Here is a 19,390-nt window from a genome sequence, read left to right as displayed (position 1 = left end):
GACTCGCTGGAACCACATTCTGGACATGGCAAAATCACCTGCCGCCTATGCCAGAACCGCTTGGCGAACACTCCGGAATCACCTGTCAGGCATGCCGGAACCACCTCTCAGACATGCCAGAACCACATGCCAATGACACCGGAAGCACCTGCCGAGCATGAGGGAAGCACCTGCTCGACTCGCCAGAACCACTTGTCGGACACGCCAAAATCACCTGCCGGCTACGCCACAGCCAGTTGGTGAACACTCCGGACACACCTGCCGGGCTGGCTGGAGCCACCTGCCAGTCACGCCAACATCACCTGCCAGCTACGCCAGAACCACTTGGCGGAGACTCCAGAAACAAGTGTTGGGCCAGCCGGAACCACCTCTCAGACGTGCCAAAACCATGTGCCTGAGATGCTGGAACCACACCCCGAACAGACCGAAACCACCTGCCAGACCCAACTGAACCACCTGCCGAGCACGCAGGAACAACCTGCTCGACTCGCCGGAACAACCTTCCGGGCGCAGCGGAAGCACCTGCCGAGTGCGCCGGAGCCACCTGCTCGCCTCGCCGGAACCACCTGCCGGGCGCAGCGGAAGCACCTGCCTGGCGCGCCGGAGCCACCTGCTCGGCTCGCCGGAACCACCTGCCGGGCCCTAACCCTAACCCTAACCCTAACCCTATCCCCAAACCCTAACCCTAACCCTAACCCCTAACCCTAAGCCTAACCCTAAACCCTAACCCAACCGTAACCCTAACCCTAACCCTACCCCTAACCCTAACCCCTAACCCCAAACCCTAAACCCTAACCCTAACCGTAACCCTAACCCTATCCCTAACCCTAACCTGACGGACAGGCTGGAACCAGCTGCTCAACTCGCCGGAACCACCTGCCAGACATGCCAGAACCACCTGCCGAGCACGCCGGAGCCACCTGCTGGACTCACCAGAACCACCTGCCTGACAGGCCAAAATCAACAGCTGGCTATGAGAGAACCACCTGGCAGACAATCCGCAATAACCTGCCAGGCATGCAGGAACCACCTCTCAGACGTAAGAGAACCACGTGCCGGACACGCTGGAACCACGTCCTGGACAGACTGGAACCACCTGCCGGACATGCCTGGACCACCTGCCGAGCACGCCGGAACCACCTGCTCGACTCGCAGGACCCATGTGCCAGACACGCCAAAATGAACTGCCGGCTACACCAGAACCACTTACCGGACACTCCGGAATAACCTGCCCGGCATGCCAGAACCACCTCTCAGAAGTGCCAGAAGCACGTGCTGGACATGCCGGAACAACCTATCGGACAGAACGGAACAACCTGCCGGACACACCAAAATCACCTGCGGGCTACGCCAGAACCACTTGGAGGACTCTCCGGGAAAACCTGCCGGGCATGCTGGAACCACCTCTCAGACGTGCCTGAACCACGTGGCGGACACTCCGGAAACACATGTCGGGCCGGCCGGAACCACCTCTCAGACGTGCCAGAACCTCATGCCGGACACCCCAGAACCACCTGCTGGACAGACCGGAAACACCTGCCGGACACGCCGGAACCACATGTTCGACTCGCTGGAACCACATTCTGGACATGGCAAAATCACCTGCCGCCTATGCCAGAACCGCTTGGCGAACACTCCGGAATCACCTGTCAGGCATGCCGGAACCACCTCTCAGACATGCCAGAACCACATGCCAATGACACCGGAAGCACCTGCCGAGCATGAGGGAAGCACCTGCTCGACTCGCCAGAACCACTTGTCGGACACGCCAAAATCACCTGCCGGCTACGCCACAGCCAGTTGGTGAACACTCCGGAAACACCTGCCGGGCTGGCTGGAGCCACCTGCCAGTCACGCCAACATCACCTGCCAGCTACGCCAGAACCACTTGGCGGAGACTCCAGAAACAAGTGTTGGGCCAGCCGGAACCACCTCTCAGACGTGCCAAAACCATGTGCCTGAGATGCTGGAACCACACCCCGAACAGACCGAAACCACCTGCCAGACCCAACTGAACCACCTGCCGAGCACGCAGGAACAACCTGCTCGACTCGCCGGAACAACCTTCCGGGCGCAGCGGAAGCACCTGCCGAGTGCGCCGGAGCCACCTGCTCGCCTCGCCGGAACCACCTGCCGGGCGCAGCGGAAGCACCTGCCTGGCGCGCCGGAGCCACCTGCTCGGCTCGCCGGAACCACCTGCCGGGCCCTAACCCTAACCCTAACCCTAACCCTATCCCCAAACCCTAACCCTAACCCTAACCCCTAACCCTAAGCCTAACCCTAAACCCTAACCCAACCGTAACCCTAACCCTAACCCTACCCCTAACCCTAACCCCTAACCCCAAACCCTAAACCCTAACCCTAACCGTAACCCTAACCCTATCCCTAACCCTAACCTGACGGACAGGCTGGAACCAGCTGCTCAACTCGCCGGAACCACCTGCCAGACATGCCAGAACCACCTGCCGAGCACGCCGGAGCCACCTGCTGGACTCACCAGAACCACCTGCCTGACAGGCCAAAATCAACAGCTGGCTATGAGAGAACCACCTGGCAGACAATCCGCAATAACCTGCCAGGCATGCAGGAACCACCTCTCAGACGTAAGAGAACCACGTGCCGGACACGCTGGAACCACGTCCTGGACAGACTGGAACCACCTGCCGGACATGCCTGGACCACCTGCCGAGCACGCCGGAACCACCTGCTCGACTCGCAGGACCCATGCGCCAGACACGCCAAAATGAACTGCCGGCTACACCAGAACCACTTACCGGACACTCCGGAATAACCTGCCCGGCATGCCAGAACCACCTCTCAGAAGTGCCAGAAGCACGTGCTGGACATGCCGGAACAACCTATCGGACAGAACGGAACAACCTGCCGGACACACCAAAATCACCTGCGGGCTACGCCAGAACCACTTGGAGGACTCTCCGGGAAAACCTGCCGGGCATGCTGGAACCACCTCTCAGACGTGCCTGAACCACGTGGCGGACACTCCGGAAACGCATGTCGGGCCGGCCGGAACCACCTCTCAGACGTGCCAGAACCTCATGCCGGACACCCCAGAACCACCTGCTGGACAGACCGGAAACACCTGCCGGACACGCCGGAACCACATGTTCGACTCGCTGGAACCACATTCTGGACATGGCAAAATCACCTGCCGCCTATGCCAGAACCGCTTGGCGAACACTCCGGAATCACCTGTCAGGCATGCCGGAACCACCTCTCAGACCTGCCAGAACCACATGCCAATGACACCGGAAGCACCTGCCGAGCATGCCGGAAGCACCTGCTCGACTCGCCAGAACCACCTGTCGGACACGCCAAAATCACCTGCCGTCTATGCCACAGCCAGTTGGTGAACACTCCGGAAACACCTGCCGGGCTGGCTGGAACCACCTGCCAGTCACGCCAACATCACCTGCCAGCTACGCCAGAACCACTTGGCGGAGACTCCAGAAACACCTGTTGGGCCAGCCGGAACCACCTCTCAGACGTGCCAGAACCATGTGCCTGAGATGCTGGAACCACACCCCGAACAGACCGAAACCACCTGACAGACCCAACTGAACCACCTGCCGAGCACGCAGGAACAACCTGCTCGCCTCGTCGGAACAACCTGCCGGGCGCAGCGGAAGCACCTGCCGAGCGCGCCGGAGCCACCTGCTCGCCTCGCCGGAACCACCTGCCAGGCCCAGCGGAAGCACCTGCCGGGCGCGCCGGAGCCACCTGCTCGCCTCACCGGAACCACCTGCCGGGCGCAGCGGAAGCACCTGCCGAACGCGCCGGAGCCACCTGCTCGCCTCGCCGGAACCACCTGCCGGGCCCAGCGGAAGAACCTGCCGAGCGCACCGCAGCCACCTGCTCGCCTCTCCGGAACCACCAGCCGGGCGCAGCGGAAGCACCTACCGAGCACGCCGGAGCCACCTGCTCGCCTCGCCGGAACCACCTGCCGGGCGCAGCGGAAGCACCTGCCAAGCGCGCCGGAGCCACCTGCTCGCCTCGCCGGAACCACCTGCCGGGCGCAGCGGAAGCACCTGCCGGGCACGCCGGAGCCACCTGCTCGGCTCGCCGGAACCACCTGCCGGGCCCTAACCCTAACCCTAACCCTAACCCTATCCCCAAACCCTAACCCTAACCCTAACCCCTAACCCTAAGCCTAACCCTAAACCCTAACCCAACCGTAATCCTAACCCTAAGCCTACCCCTAACCCTAAGCCCTAACCCCAAACCCTAAACCCTAACCCTAACCGTAACCCTAACCCTATCCCTAACCCTAACCTGACGGACAGGCTGGAACCAGCTGCTCAACTCGCCGGAACCACCTGCCAGACATGCCAGAACCACCTGCCGAGCACGCCGGAGCCACCTGCTGGACTCACCAGAACCACCTGCCTGACAGGCCAAAATCAACAGCTGGCTATGAGAGAACCACCTGGCAGACAATCCGAAATAACCTGCCAGGCATGCAGGCACCACCTCTCAGACGTAAGGGAACCACGTGCCGGACACGCTGGAACCACGTCCTGGACAGACTGGAACCACCTGCCGGACATGCCTGGACCACCTGCCGAGCACGCCGGAACCACCTGCTCGACTCGCAGGACCCATGTGCCAGACACGCCAAAATGAACTGCCGGCTACACCAGAACCACTTACCGGACACTCCGGAATAACCTGCCCGGCATGCCAGAACCACCTCTCAGAAGTGCCAGAAGCACGTGCTGGACATGCCGGAACAACCTATCGGACAGAACGGAACAACCTGCCGGACACACCAAAATCACCTGCGGGCTACGCCAGAACCACTTGGAGGACTCTCCGGGAAAACCTGCCGGGCATGCTGGAACCACCTCTCAGACGTGCCTGAACCACGTGGCGGACACTCCGGAAACGCATGTCGGGCCGGCCGGAACCACCTCTCAGACGTGCCAGAACCTCATGCCGGACACCCCAGAACCACCTGCTGGACAGACCGGAAACACCTTCCGGACACGCCGGAACCACATGTTCGACTCGCTGGAACCACATTCTGGACATGGCAAAATCACCTGCCGCCTATGCCAGAACCGCTTGGCGAACACTCCGGAATCACCTGTCAGGCATGCCGGAACCACCTCTCAGACCTGCCAGAACCACATGCCAATGACACCGGAAGCACCTGCCGAGCATGCCGGAAGCACCTGCTCGACTCGCCAGAACCACCTGTCGGACACGCCAAAATCACCTGCCGTCTATGCCACAGCCAGTTGGTGAACACTCCGGAAACACCTGCCGGGCTGGCTGGAACCACCTGCCAGTCACGCCAACATCACCTGCCAGCTACGCCAGAACCACTTGGCGGAGACTCCAGAAACACCTGTTGGGCCAGCCGGAACCACCTCTCAGACGTGCCAGAACCATGTGCCTGAGATGCTGGAACCACACCCCGAACAGACCGAAACCACCTGACAGACCCAACTGAACCACCTGCCGAGCACGCAGGAACAACCTGCTCGCCTCGTCGGAACAACCTGCCGGGCGCAGCGGAAGCACGTGCCGAGCGCGCCGGAGCCACCTGCTCGCCTCGCCGGAACCACCTGCCAGGCCCAGCGGAAGCACCTGCCGGGCGCGCCGGAGCCACCTGCTCGCCTCACCGGAACCACCTGCCGGGCGCAGCGGAAGCACCTGCCGAACGCGCCGGAGCCACATGCTCGCCTCGCCGGAACCACCTGCCGGGCCCAGCGGAAGAACCTGCCGAGCGCACCGCAGCCACCTGCTCGCCTCTCCGGAACCACCAGCCGGGCGCAGCGGAAGCACCTACCGAGCACGCCGGAGCCACCTGCTCGCCTCGCCGGAACCACCTGCCGGGCGCAGCGGAAGCACCTGCCAAGCGCGCCGGAGCCACCTGCTCGCCTCGCCGGAACCACCTGCCGGGCGCAGCGGAAGCACCTGCCGGGCACGCCGGAGCCACCTGCTCGGCTCGCCGGAACCACCTGCCGGGCCCTAACCCTAACCCTAACCCTAACCCTATCCCCTAACCCTAACCCTAACCCCTAACCCTAAGCCTAACCCTAAACCCTAACCCAACCGTAATCCTAACCCTAAGCCTACCCCTAACCCTAACCCCTAACCCCAAACCCTAAACCCTAACCCTAACCGTAACCCTAACCCTATCCCTAACCCTAACCTGACGGACAGGCTGGAACCAGCTGCTCAACTCGCCGGAACCACCTGCCAGACATGCCAGAACCACCTGCCGAGCACGCCGGAGCCACCTGCTGGACTCACCAGAAACACCTGCCTGACAGTCCAAAATCAACAGCTGGCTATGAGAGAACCACCTGGCAGACAATCCGCAATAACCTGCCAGGCATGCAGGAACCACCTCTCAGACGTAAGAGAACCACGTGCCGGACACGCTGGAACCACGTCCTGGACAGACTGGAACCACCTGCCGGACATGCCTGGACCACCTGCCGAGCACGCCGGAACCACCTGCTCGACTCGCAGGACCCATGTGCCAGACACGCCAAAATGAACTGCCGGCTACACCAGAACCACTTACCGGACACTCCGGAATAACCTGCCCGGCATGCCAGAACCACCTCTCAGAAGTGCCAGAAGCACGTGCTGGACATGCCGGAACAACCTATCGGACAGAACGGAACAACCTGCCGGACACACCAAAATCACCTGCGGGCTACGCCAGAACCACTTGGAGGACTCTCCGGGAAAACCTGCCGGGCATGCTGGAACCACCTCTCAGACGTGCCTGAACCACGTGGCGGACACTCCGGAAACGCATGTCGGGCCGGCCGGAACCACCTCTCAGACGTGCCAGAACCTCATGCCGGACACCCCAGAACCACCTGCTGGACAGACCGGAAACACCTGCCGGACACGCCGGAACCACATGTTCGACTCGCTGGAACCACATTCTGGACATGGCAAAATCACCTGCCGCCTATGCCAGAACCGCTTGGCGAACACTCCGGAATCACCTGTCAGGCATGCCGGAACCACCTCTCAGACATGCCAGAACCACATGCCAATGACACCGGAAGCACCTGCCGAGCATGCCGGAAGCACCTGCTCGACTCGCCAGAACCACCTGTCGGACACGCCAAAATCACCTGCCGGCTACGCCACAGCCAGTTGGTGAACACTCCGGAAACACCTGCCGGGCTGGCTGGAACCACCTGCCAGTCACGCCAACATCACCTGCCAGCTACGCCAGAACCACTTGGCGGAGACTCCAGAAACACCTGTTGGGCCAGCCGGAACCACCTCTCAGACGTGCCAAAACCATGTGCCTGAGATGCTGGAACCACACCCCGAACAGACCGAAACCACCTGCCAGACCCAACTGAACCACCTGCCGAGCACGCAGGAACAACCTGCTCGACTCGCCGGAACAACCTGCCGGGCGCAGCGGAAGCACCTGCCGAGCGCGCCGGAGCCACCTGCTCGCCTCGCCGGAACCACATGCCGGGCGCAGCGGAAGCACCTGCCGGGCGCGCCGGAGCCACCTGCTCGGCTCGCCGGAACCACCTGCCGGGCCCTAACCCTAACCCTAACCCTAACCCTATCCCCAAACCCTAACCCTAACCCTAACCCCTAACCCTAAGCCTAACCCTAAACCCTAACCCAACCGTAACCCTAACCCTAACCCTACCCCTAACCCTAACCCCTAACCCCAAACCCTAAACCCTAACCCTAACCGTAACCCTAACCCTATCCCTAACCCTAACCTGACGGACAGGCTGGAACCAGCTGCTCAACTCGCCGGAACCACCTGCCAGACATGCCAGAACCACCTGCCGAGCACGCCGGAGCCACCTGCTGGACTCACCAGAACCACCTGCCTGACAGGCCAAAATCAACAGCTGGCTATGAGAGAACCACCTGGCAGACAATCCGAAATAACCTGCCAGGCATGCAGGCACCACCTCTCAGACGTAAGGGAACCACGTGCCGGACACGCTGGAACCACGTCCTGGACAGACTGGAACCACCTGCCGGACATGCCTGGACCACCTGCCGAGCACGCCGGAACCACCTGCTCGACTCGCAGGACCCATGTGCCAGACACGCCAAAATGAACTGCCGGCTACACCAGAACCACTTACCGGACACTCCGGAATAACCTGCCCGGCATGCCAGAACCACCTCTCAGAAGTGCCAGAAGCACGTGCTGGACATGCCGGAACAACCTATCGGACAGAACGGAACAACCTGCCGGACACACCAAAATCACCTGCGGGCTACGCCAGAACCACTTGGAGGACTCTCCGGGAAAACCTGCCGGGCATGCTGGAACCACCTCTCAGACGTGCCTGAACCACGTGGCGGACACTCCGGAAACGCATGTCGGGCCGGCCGGAACCACCTCTCAGACGGGCCAGAGCCTCATGCCGGACACCCCAGAACCACCTGCTGCACAGACCGGAAACACCTGCCGGACACGCCGGAACCACATGTTCGACTCGCTGGAACCACATTCTGGACATGGCAAAATCACCTGCCGCCTATGCCAGAACCGCTTGGCGAACACTCCGGAATCACCTGTCAGGCATGCCGGAACCACCTCTCAGACCTGCCAGAACCACATGCCAATGACACCGGAAGCACCTGCCGAGCATGCCGGAAGCACCTGCTCGACTCGCCAGAACCACCTGTCGGACACGCCAAAATCACCTGCCGGCTACGCCACAGCCAGTTGGTGAACACTCCGGAAACACCTGCCGGGCTGGCTGGAGCCACCTGCCAGTCACGCCAACATCACCTGCCAGCTACGCCAGAACCACTTGGCGGAGACTCCAGAAACACCTGTTGGGCCAGCCGGAACCACCTCTCAGACGTGCCAGAACCATGTGCCTGAGATGCTGGAACCACACCCCGAACAGACCGAAACCACCTGCCAGACCCAACTGAACCACCTGCCGAGCACGCAGGAACAACCTGCTCGCCTCGCCGGAACCACCTGCCGGGCGCAGCGGAAACACCTGCCGAGCGCGCCGGAGCCACCTGCTCGCCTCGCCGGAACCACCTTCCGGGCGCAGCGGAAGCACCTGCCGGGCGCGCCAGAGCCACCTGCTCGGCTCGCCGGAACCACCTGCCGGGCCCTAACCCTAACCCTAACCCTAACCCTATCCCCAAACCCTAACCCTAACCCTAACCCCTAACCCTAAGCCTAACCCTAAACCCTAACCCAACCGTAACCCTAACCCTAACCCTAACCCTAACCCTAACCCTAACCCTAACCCTAAACCCTAACCCAACCGTAACCCTAACCCTGACCCTGACCCTGACCCTGACCCTGACCCTGACCCAACCCTAACCCTAACCCTAACCCTAACCCTAACCCTAACCCTAACCCTAAACCCTAACCCTAACCCTAACCCTAACCCTAACCCTAAACCCTAACCCTAACCCTAACCCTAACCCCTAACCCCTAACCCTAACCCCTAACCCCTAACCCCTAACCCCTAACCCCTAACCCCTAACCCTAACCCTAACCCTAAACCCTAAACCCTAAACCCTAACCCTAACCCTAACCCTAACCCCTAACCCCTAACCCTAACCCTAACCCCTAACCCCTAACCCTAACCCCTAACCCTAACCCTAACCCCTAACCCCTAACCCCTAACCCTAACCCTAACCCCTAACCCCTAACCCTAACCCTAACCCTAACCCCTAACCCCTAACCCTAACCCTAACCCTAACCCTAACCCTAACCCCTAACCCCTAACCCTAACCCTAACCCTAACCCCTAACCCTAACCCCTAACCCTAACCCTAACCCTAACCCTAACCCCTAACCCTAACCCCTAACCCTAACCCTAACCCTAACCCCTAACCCTAACCCCTAACCCTAACCCTAACCCTAACCCCTAACCCTAACCCTAACCCTAACCCTAACCCCTAACCCTAACCCCTAACCCCTAACCCTAACCCTAACCCTAACCCTAACCCCTAACCCCTAACCCTAACCCTAACCCTAACCCTAACCCCTAACCCTAACCCTAACCCTAACCCCTAACCCCTAACCCTGACCCTGACCCTGACCCTGACCCTGACCCCGACCCCGACCCCGACCCCGACCCCGACCCCGACCCCGACCCTGACCCCGACCCTGACCCTAGCCCTGACCCTGACCCTGACCCTGACCCTGACCCCGACCCTAACCCTAGCCCTGACCCTGACCCTGACCCTAACCCTGACCCTGACCCTCTAACCCTAACACTCTAACCCTAACCCTGACCCTGACCCTGACCCTGACCCTGACCCTAACCCTGACCCTAACCCTCTAACCCTAACCCTAACCCTAACCCTAACCCTAGAATACAGAAAGAACTCTCAAAAGTCAAGAGTAAGTAAAACAAATCATCCACTTAAAAAACAGGCAAAAGATGTGAACAGACAGTTCACTGAAGAGGTGGACAGATGGCAAGTCAACACAAGAACAGATGTCCCACATCATTGGCCACCAGGGAAATGCAAACTAAAACCACAGTGAGATATCACTACATACCTACATGAGAATGGCTAAAATTTTTTAAAGTGAGTGAAATAAGCCAGACAGAGAAAGATAAATACTGCATGGCATCACTTATACACGAAATCTTTGAAAAAGTCAGACTCATAGAAACAGAGAACAGAAAAGTGGTTGTCAAGGTCGGGCGCAGGGTGGGAATAGGGAGAGATCGGTTAAAGGGTACAAACTTTCAGCTATAAGATCAGCGAGGTCTAAGGATCTAATGTATAACATGGGGGCTAAATAACACTGTATTCTATCATGAAAATTTGCTAAGAGAGTAGAACTCAAGTGTTAAAAAAAAAAAAAGCAGTGACGAAACCAGATGCTGGTAAGGATGAGTGCAGTGACCAGAATGGAAGCGATGCAGCCTGGGCTGCAAAATGGAGCACTAGGGCAGTGAGTGGCCCATGTAAATGGAGGCTTGGTACCTTATTTACGTGGTATTCAGGAAAGGAATTCACTGCAACAAGAAGAAGATGGAAAGGCATCCAGAATGGGAGGCATAGAAGACTCAACACAAGAATCCATGCATATGCACAAAACCAAAGAGAACAACACGGGATTGCTGTCGATTCCCTCGTGCTTCCCTCGCACACACCTGCACACACACTACTCCAGAGCACACACTGCGGGCTCTGCTCAGGCACCAGGAACGCAACTGAATGAAAGATAATATAGCCATCCTCAAGGGCATCGCAGTCCGACAAGGGAGACGTTCAAGTAAATAAACATCTATAAAGCAGACGTGCAGGGAAAAAACACCCAACAGGACATCTGCCCAAATTTCAACAGCAGTTATCCCTGGCTGGTGAGATTCATGTGATTTTAACTTTCCTATTTATACATATCTGGATTTTCCAGATGTTATACAACGAACACATATGATTCACATTCAGGAAATAAATGTTACTTTTAAAAAATTATACAGAAGTCAAATTATAATGTACACCTGAAACTTATATAATGTTATAAACTAATGTTACCCCAACAAAAAAATGGTTTAAGTCAGTATAACAAGAGCTATATGGAGGAATGTGCTGAGGCCCAAGGGAGGTAGAGGGAGAGCGTGTCTAACTTCTGAAATTTGAGAGAAAGCTCACAAAAAATCTGAGTAGCATTTTGAAGAATGAATGAAAATTCATAGGTCAAACAAAGGTGAGGACAGAACACTCTGTGAGAAGGAAGACCACATCGAGAGATAGGGAGGCATGTGGAATCTGGGAACTGTGTGTTTAAACAGGGAGCAGAATATAAATAAGGAAAGGAGGACAAAAGGGCCTCTGAAGAGACAGGCATGGGTGATCACAAAGGCTCAGAAGTGTGGTAAGAAGTCCCTTGCCAACTCTACCCAAATCATGAAGACCAATGGAAGGATTTCAAGCAAGAGGGTAGCATGAAAATCATTTTGTTTTAGAAATATGACCCCTCAGACATGAAAAAATGAATCAATAAGAGAGCAGTGGTTCTGAAGATGGATAGACTAACTGGCCAGGAGTCCAGGGCAGGGTTTTTGACTCATTAAAAAGGATTCCATTCTGGCTGGTTGAAGCAGAAAGGGGATTGATTAAAAGATACTAGGAAGCTCACGGGATCTCTGGAGGACAGAGGGCCAGCCTCTGGGACTAGGCAGCCAGGAACACTGCCCAGCACACCAGGGGCTGTGCTCGAATGTGACACCACAGCTCCTGCTGCCTCCCACTGACAATGTCTAGAGTCCAGGACCCCCTCCAATGAGTACCAGGAACCAGGCAGCTCACCTCCTTGGCTGGCCAATGAGCAGCTTCCCTTGCTCAGTGACACCTACTCACATCATGCCCTCTGAGCCCAAGGCCTGTAGACACATCTGGTGGGCTGTACTGCCATGTGCCTGAGCTAGTGCCCAGGGAGTCTGGAAAGGGAGTCTGATCTCTAACTTGGAACGGGGGGGACTTACAGTGTGGAAAATTAGCACAGTGTAGGAAGGGTATCCATAGGTCGGGGGATGCCACAAGAAACAAACGTCCATCTAGTGCCAGGTGAAAAGTCACCAATGCCCTGAATGAAGGCCGTGCTGCTGAGGTTGGGGCTGAGGGAACAGAATGGAGGCTCCAAGCAGTGGAGTCACGGGGACTTGGCACCTCATGAGATGGCAGGAGCATGTAGGAAGGAGCAGCTAGGTGACTCCCGAATGAACAAATCAAGAGCACCACTCATATCTGGAAAGAGAAGCATGGGTAAAAGTTCCTGAACATGCTTCTGGAAGCAGATGGTTCTTGTCTGGATGAATGGCCTGGTGTGAATGCCCTGCTGACACTTACGTGCTCCCAAATATGGAGCTGGTTCAGGAAACACCAGCCACTGTAAACAGCACCTCCTCAGTCACCCAAGGTGGGGTTGGAGGCAAGTTTCTGAATAAATTTGTGCTCTTTGTGTTTTGATGGACATAAGTTTAAAATATACACACTTCTCTGCCTTGGTGATGAAAGTATTCCTATAAGTTGGATCTAATTTACTTTCGTCAATGAGTAGAGCTGATCCTTACAAACACCAGGGATTTTGCTGAGCTGTGACTGCTGGATTCTGGAAGGCTGGCTCACTCTCTTAAGGAGAGAATATTCGCCTTTCATTGTTCATGGTTCCACTGTGATTTTTTTTTTAAGATTTTATTTTCCTTTTTATCCCCAAAACCCCCTGGCACATAGCTGTACATTTTTAGTTGTGGGTCCTTCTAGTTGTGGCATATGGGATGCTGCCTCAGCGTGGCTTGATGAGTGGTGCCACGTCCGCGCCCAGGATCCGGACCAGTGAAACTCTGGGCCTCCAAAGCAGAGCGTGAACTTAACCACTTGGCCATGGGGCTGGCCCCCTATTCCATCATTCTTATTTGGGGAGCTCCATGACAACCATCAAGTTCACTGATTCACAAGGACTCACCAGACTCAGTTGCAGATTATACTCAGGAGGAAGGTCTGTTACAGCAAAGGGATGCAGAGCAGGGGCAGTGGGAAGAAGAGATGCATCCAGTAGAGTCCAGAGAGACCAGGCACAAACTTCTAAGCTCTTCCCTCTCCAGGGATACTCGAGACATGCTTTCTCTCTGACAACAAACTACAGAAACATATGTGAAGTACCCCTCTCCAAGGAAATCCATTTGAGTCTCAGGTCCATGGATTTTATGGAAGCCTGGTAGCGTAGGCACATCCTGCTACAACCAGCATGACAACCAAAACTCAGGATCCCAACAATGAAATCAAGTACACATCCTCAATCTTGATGTTTGTGCAAAGCATTCCTGACAAGCTGACGTGGCAAGGCCCACTGCTCCAGATACACGAAACAGAATCATCAACTGTTGTTTTTCCAAGTCCACATTCCCAGGAACTGAGCCAATTATGATTCCAGGCTCCCATGGAGACACGAAAGACTGAGCGACCAGACCTGCTGGGTTAACCCCTCCCTCACAATCTACAGCCAACCCCTGGCCAAGGCATTTCTACAACAAGGTGGTAATAATTATTTGGTCATTCTGATTTTCTTCCTTCCTTTTTTTTTTTTTTTTTTTTTTTTGGGTAATCTTCCTTTTCTCTCTGGAAATTCACAGAACTTTCTCCTTATCTTGGGTGCCATTGAATACCACCATATTATTCAAAATATTTTGTTCTTTTCTTACCTGCTGTTTGCCCCATCTGTGAAGATTTTTATTTGAAGGACGGTATTTTTATATCTGCTATTTCCACTTGGTTTTTCTTCACAACTTCTGTGTTTGTTTCACGTTACTGTTCCTTATCTCCTCACAGATGTGATGATGCTTAGAGTCGGAGCTGCCTGTGGCTTCACTGGCTTTCTCTACATGGTTTGGCCTCCAGGTATTCAGGCACTTTCCTCCCCAGCTGCTGGGGGAGTGGCGGCCTTGGCTGCTCTAGCTCATGACTCCATTGGTGAATGTCTTAATCTCCTCTGGCAGCCATAACAAAATACCACATATGGGGTGGCTTAAACAGCACACATTTATTTCCCACAGTTCTGGAGGCTGGAGGGCTGAGGTCAGGGTGCCAGAACAGTTGGGCTCTGGTGAGGGGTCTCTTCCTGGCTGGCACATGGCAGCCTTCTTGCTGTGTCCTCGCATGGCACTGGGTCGGGGAGGGCAAGCTCTCTGGTGTCTCAACTTATAATGGCACTACCGCCACCAAGGGCCCCACTCTCAAGTCTTCATCTAAACTTAATTGCTCCCTAAAGGACCCATCTCCAAATACCATCACGTGGGGGTTAGGGCTGCAGTAGAGCACAGAGTGCCTCTGGGCACAGCCTAGACTAGGCCTCTGTGAATCTCCCCTGAACCCTACTCCTTTCCACGAATCCTCAGTGTCTGTGGAGTGAGGAGGGAGACACGGGCCACCTATCCATCCACTTCATTTGTTACCCATATGTCACCTTCAGTGGCATCAGGAGCACTCTGCAAATGCCCACCTCCCATGGGCACTGGGTGGCTCTGCTGCCTCTCTGTGCTTGGCTCTGAAGGGCAAAGGCCATGGTCTGTGCAGTCGTGGGGGGCAGGAAAGGCCCACGGTTGGGGATCCTTCCAACCTAGGCAAGGACAGCCCCAGAACCTCTCTGCTCGGCACTGGCCAGTTGCCTCCTCTGGGCACAATCACCTGCTGCCCATGGCTCTCACGGTGTTCACGGTAGCTGTTCAGTCCAAACGCTTCTCACAGTGCTGCTCCCCCAGCCAGGCACCAAGGCCAGGACCTTCCTTCCACCCGTTTCTTCCAGAGGTTCCACCAGGAATGTGCCCATCGCAGGTCACGAGACAAAGACTCTCAAATTCTTCCAGAGAACTCTCCACTCAAACAAAGAAATCACACCAAACTTATTCAGAAAGAAGCCACATGGAATTTTACCACCCAGGGCAACTAACTCCTGAGCAAGATAACTCATTTTGCAAGATAAGACATTTCAGAAATCAACAATGACTTTCCTCAAGATCAAGCATAATCCCTAAATCTGAGTATCTTAGAAGATTCCTTTGTTACAGAAGATATTTCAGTGATAAGAGAAAATAGAATAGTTTATACACAGTTAAAAACTTCCACACAAGCATCTACACTGTGAAGAGAAAGACAAGTTTTCTCAGGAGCATCTCAGGTGCTGTCGTCAGGGGGGCCCTTGCTCTCTCCCTAAGGCTCAGGCTTTCGTCTGCCTGAGGGGAGGGGAGACTCCCTCGCCTCCCATTCCTGGGAGGGTCTGCCTCCGCAGTCTCAGCCCCGGGTTGCACATCATGGGGGTCCTGACATCTGTGTGAATTAAAAGTTCCCCCAGGTGATTCCGATGTGTAAACTGAAGACGAGATTCCCTGTGCTACATTCTTAAGGCTGAGTAAGAAATTCCACAGTTATTACCTGTTGAAAAGAACAGGTCTGATAAAATTAAAAAGAAAATTGTAACAAATGGAATGTGAGCTGCCGTGCTTTTCCCCTGGGGAGGGAGGCCTCTGCTGTTTCCATCTCATGCTCTCCTGAATTCCACAAAGGTCGCCAAACAGAGGTATGACCCCCGCCCAGTGTCGCTAAGGGGTACCCCACCCCCACCCTGGGCCCATGACTCTGCATTTCTGATCAGTCCCGGTTGATGTTGATGTTGCTGGTCTGCGGAATACACTTTGAGTAGCAAAGCGCTAGATGGCATCATAGCCCAGGAAACAAAGTGCTGGCAGTTCTGAAATGCCTCATAAACAACAATCCTCTGGGCAGGACCAGCCAGGGCAAGGTCATGATCCAGATAGGCTGCCATTGCTCCTTGAGTGCGTCCAGAGTTGGGTTTCCTGCTCCAGTGTTCCCAGGGGCCTGTTTTCCCCAAGTTCTAGAGAATTAACAGCACTAATGAGAATATCAGAGCATTAGCCCCATAACCACAGAATTTTGAAAACTCAGCCAAACTGCAATATGTTAATGTACTGAGCCACCAAGAAGCAATTCCCTGGGGGAATGTGGTGTTCCAGACTCTCTCTGTCTCTTTCTGTCTCTCTCTCTGTCTCTCTTTCTGTGTCTCTATCTCTCTGTGTCTCTGTCTCTCTAGTGTCTCTGTGTCTGTCTCTTTCTATCTCTCTCTGTCTCTCTCTCTCTATCTCTTTCTGTCTCTCATGTCTGTCTCTCCTCTCTGTCTCTCTTCTCTCATTCTTGGTTATTTCAGCATCCACAAAAATGGTCCTTCCGTCGCCCTGACCTTGAAAGTCTTGGACTTGCTCAGACCCAGTGATCCTGCCTCTGGCCCTTCTCAGACCCTGACCCATCAGGCATACTCTGGACCTTGCTTTGACCAGTGACTGCCCCACCATCATTTCATTTCAATCAAAGAACTCCAAGTCCCCGGGCATCTTGATTCCAACACTTCTGATCCCATCAGGCCTGGTGGACACCAGCAGCCCACCTCTTCCCTGTCACTCATCCCACCCTGACTTGGATTTGGGCCCATCACTGGAGGCATCCCCTTCTGTCAACACCCAACAAGCTGCAATGTCCCCAAAGCTGTTTCTGTCAAAGTCGCAGTGATCTACTCTTTGTCAATTCGGGCTGCTGAGCTCGCTGCTGTGGGTCCTCCTCCCTCAGCCCAAGCCACGAAGGGGCCCCTCACTCTCACAGGCTTCACAAACTTCTACTTAGGCCTTGCGCTGGGAAGTATTTGCAACTTCCCTTTACACAACCTGAACAGGCACATCCTCTCCACTCTCTTGGCCCCAAAGATCCACCGCCTCAGGGCAGCCCTCTGGCGCCTGTGAACCTAGTCAGCTGCCAGTGCCTGTGAGGTCTACCAGAGGCCCCCAAACACAGGAATGGCACCTCTGCAAGCCAGGTCAGTACCCTGATTCTCGGCCTCCAGGGGCTTCAACCTGGATCCCAGCTTTCGTGACCGGATGTGGGCATGTGAGATGTACGCACTACAGAGAGAGGCCAGAAGGTGGCAGCTCAACACTGGGCCCTCCCTCCCCCAGCCACCTCCCCTGAGGTGCTCAGAAGAATGTGTGCACCAGAGACACCGTCCTTCACACCCTGCCCTTCTTACCAACTCCCAGGTGTGTTCTCTCCTAAGGCAGGGTCTTAAGCACAGTGATGTCAATGCAAAGAGCTGGTTGTAAGCAACAGAAACTAATTCTGACTGTCAAAGCAAATGGGGATTCATGAAAGGATGAGGGCCACTCCTCACTATACTGAAGGGAGAGTTGGAGACCTGGGAAGACAGAGACCAGGTTGCTCAGGAGTTATGGGTGCCGCCTTCATGATCTGTCCTCACTGCCTTTGGTCCCCTCGTGTGTCTGCTCAAGATTTGAGTTCCAGGAAGACAGAAACTGGTCCAGGTTAGGTAGTGTGCCTATTCTTAACCCAGTGGCTGTGCCCAGTGGGCTGGCCCAAACCCTATGTCTACTGCTGAGAAAAGGATGGGGAATTCTTATAACTAACATTCTAGGCACTATCCTCAGGAAGGGTGCATGAGGAAAGTGGGGTTTGGAGAAGTTAAGTAAAATGCCCAAGGCCACACAACAAGAAAGTGGTGATGTATTTTTCTCTTTATGTGCTGCTGTATCAGATTTGCTAATATTTTGTTGAGCGGTTTTGTGTCAATGTTTAGGAGGGATACTGGTCTGTAATTTTCTTTCCTTATAATATTCTTATCTACTTGGGTTATCAGGGTTATGCTGGCTTCATAAAATGACTGGGGAAGTATTCCTTCTTCTATTTTCTACAAGGTTTTGTGTAATATTGACAAATTATTCCATAGGTTTTTGATAGAACTTATCAAGTGAATCCAGTCAGGCCTGGAGTTTTCTCAGTGGGAAAGTTATAAATTCAGGTTTTTTAGTAATTTTGACACAATCACAAACTTGGAGAAAATTTACATTTGTGGGAAAGTTGCTAACCTGATACCTCATCACCCTTGAATATTTTAGTGTGTATTTCCTGCAAACAAGTATTTTTTTTCCTATATAACCGTAATGCATCCATGAAAATCAGGAAGTTAACATTGATAAAGGACTGTCATTGATCTCCTGGCCCTATTCAAGTTTCACCACATGACACCCAGCAGTGTCATGTAGAGTGAAAGGAGCCCCTCCAGGACCCCATGGTGCCCTTAGTTGTCACGTCTCTCTAGTCCCCTCCAGTCAAGAATGGTTCCTCGGCACTTTCAAAGACAACAGGCCAGTTGTTTGTAGAGTGTAGTCTGGATCTGCCTGATGTGCACTCATGAGTAGATTAAGGTCGAACGTCTTTGGCAGAACATCACAAGGTGATACTGTGTCCTGCTGCGTCCTGTCAGGAGGCATACAGCTTGTCCTGTGCCACTGATGAGGATGCTCACTGTGATCTCTCCATGAATCTGGGTCTGCCTGGTGGGCAATCCAACACGATGATACTCTTTCCCTTTTGAGATTACTAAGTATTTTGTAGGGAGGTACTTTGAAACTATGTAAATATGCCCACAAATGCTTGCGACCACCATCCCCATTCAACATTGTACTGGAGATGCCATCAGGGAAATAAGGCAAGAAAGAAATGGATAAAAGGTCTGGAAAGGAACAAGTGAAACTGCTATTAGTCATTGATTACATGATGTGTGCATTTAAAAATCCAAAGAAATCTATAATTAACATTATGATTAATAATCAAAGTCACTGGATACAAGATGGTATACAAAAAGCAAGTGTGGGGCCGGCCCCATGGCTGAGTGGTTAAGTTCGTGTGCTCTGCTTTGGCGGCCCAGGGTTTCATGGGTTCGAATCCTGGGCACGGACATGGGACCACTCATCAAGCCATGCTGAGGTGACACCCCACATGCCACAACTAGAAGGACCCACAACTAAAAATATACAACTATGTGCTGGGGGGCTTTG

The sequence above is a fragment of the Equus asinus genome, chromosome 18 (assembly GCF_041296235.1).
Source record: "Equus asinus isolate D_3611 breed Donkey chromosome 18, EquAss-T2T_v2, whole genome shotgun sequence".
Taxonomy (NCBI): domain Eukaryota; kingdom Metazoa; phylum Chordata; class Mammalia; order Perissodactyla; family Equidae; genus Equus; species Equus asinus.
This window is presented reverse-complemented; position numbering follows the sequence as displayed.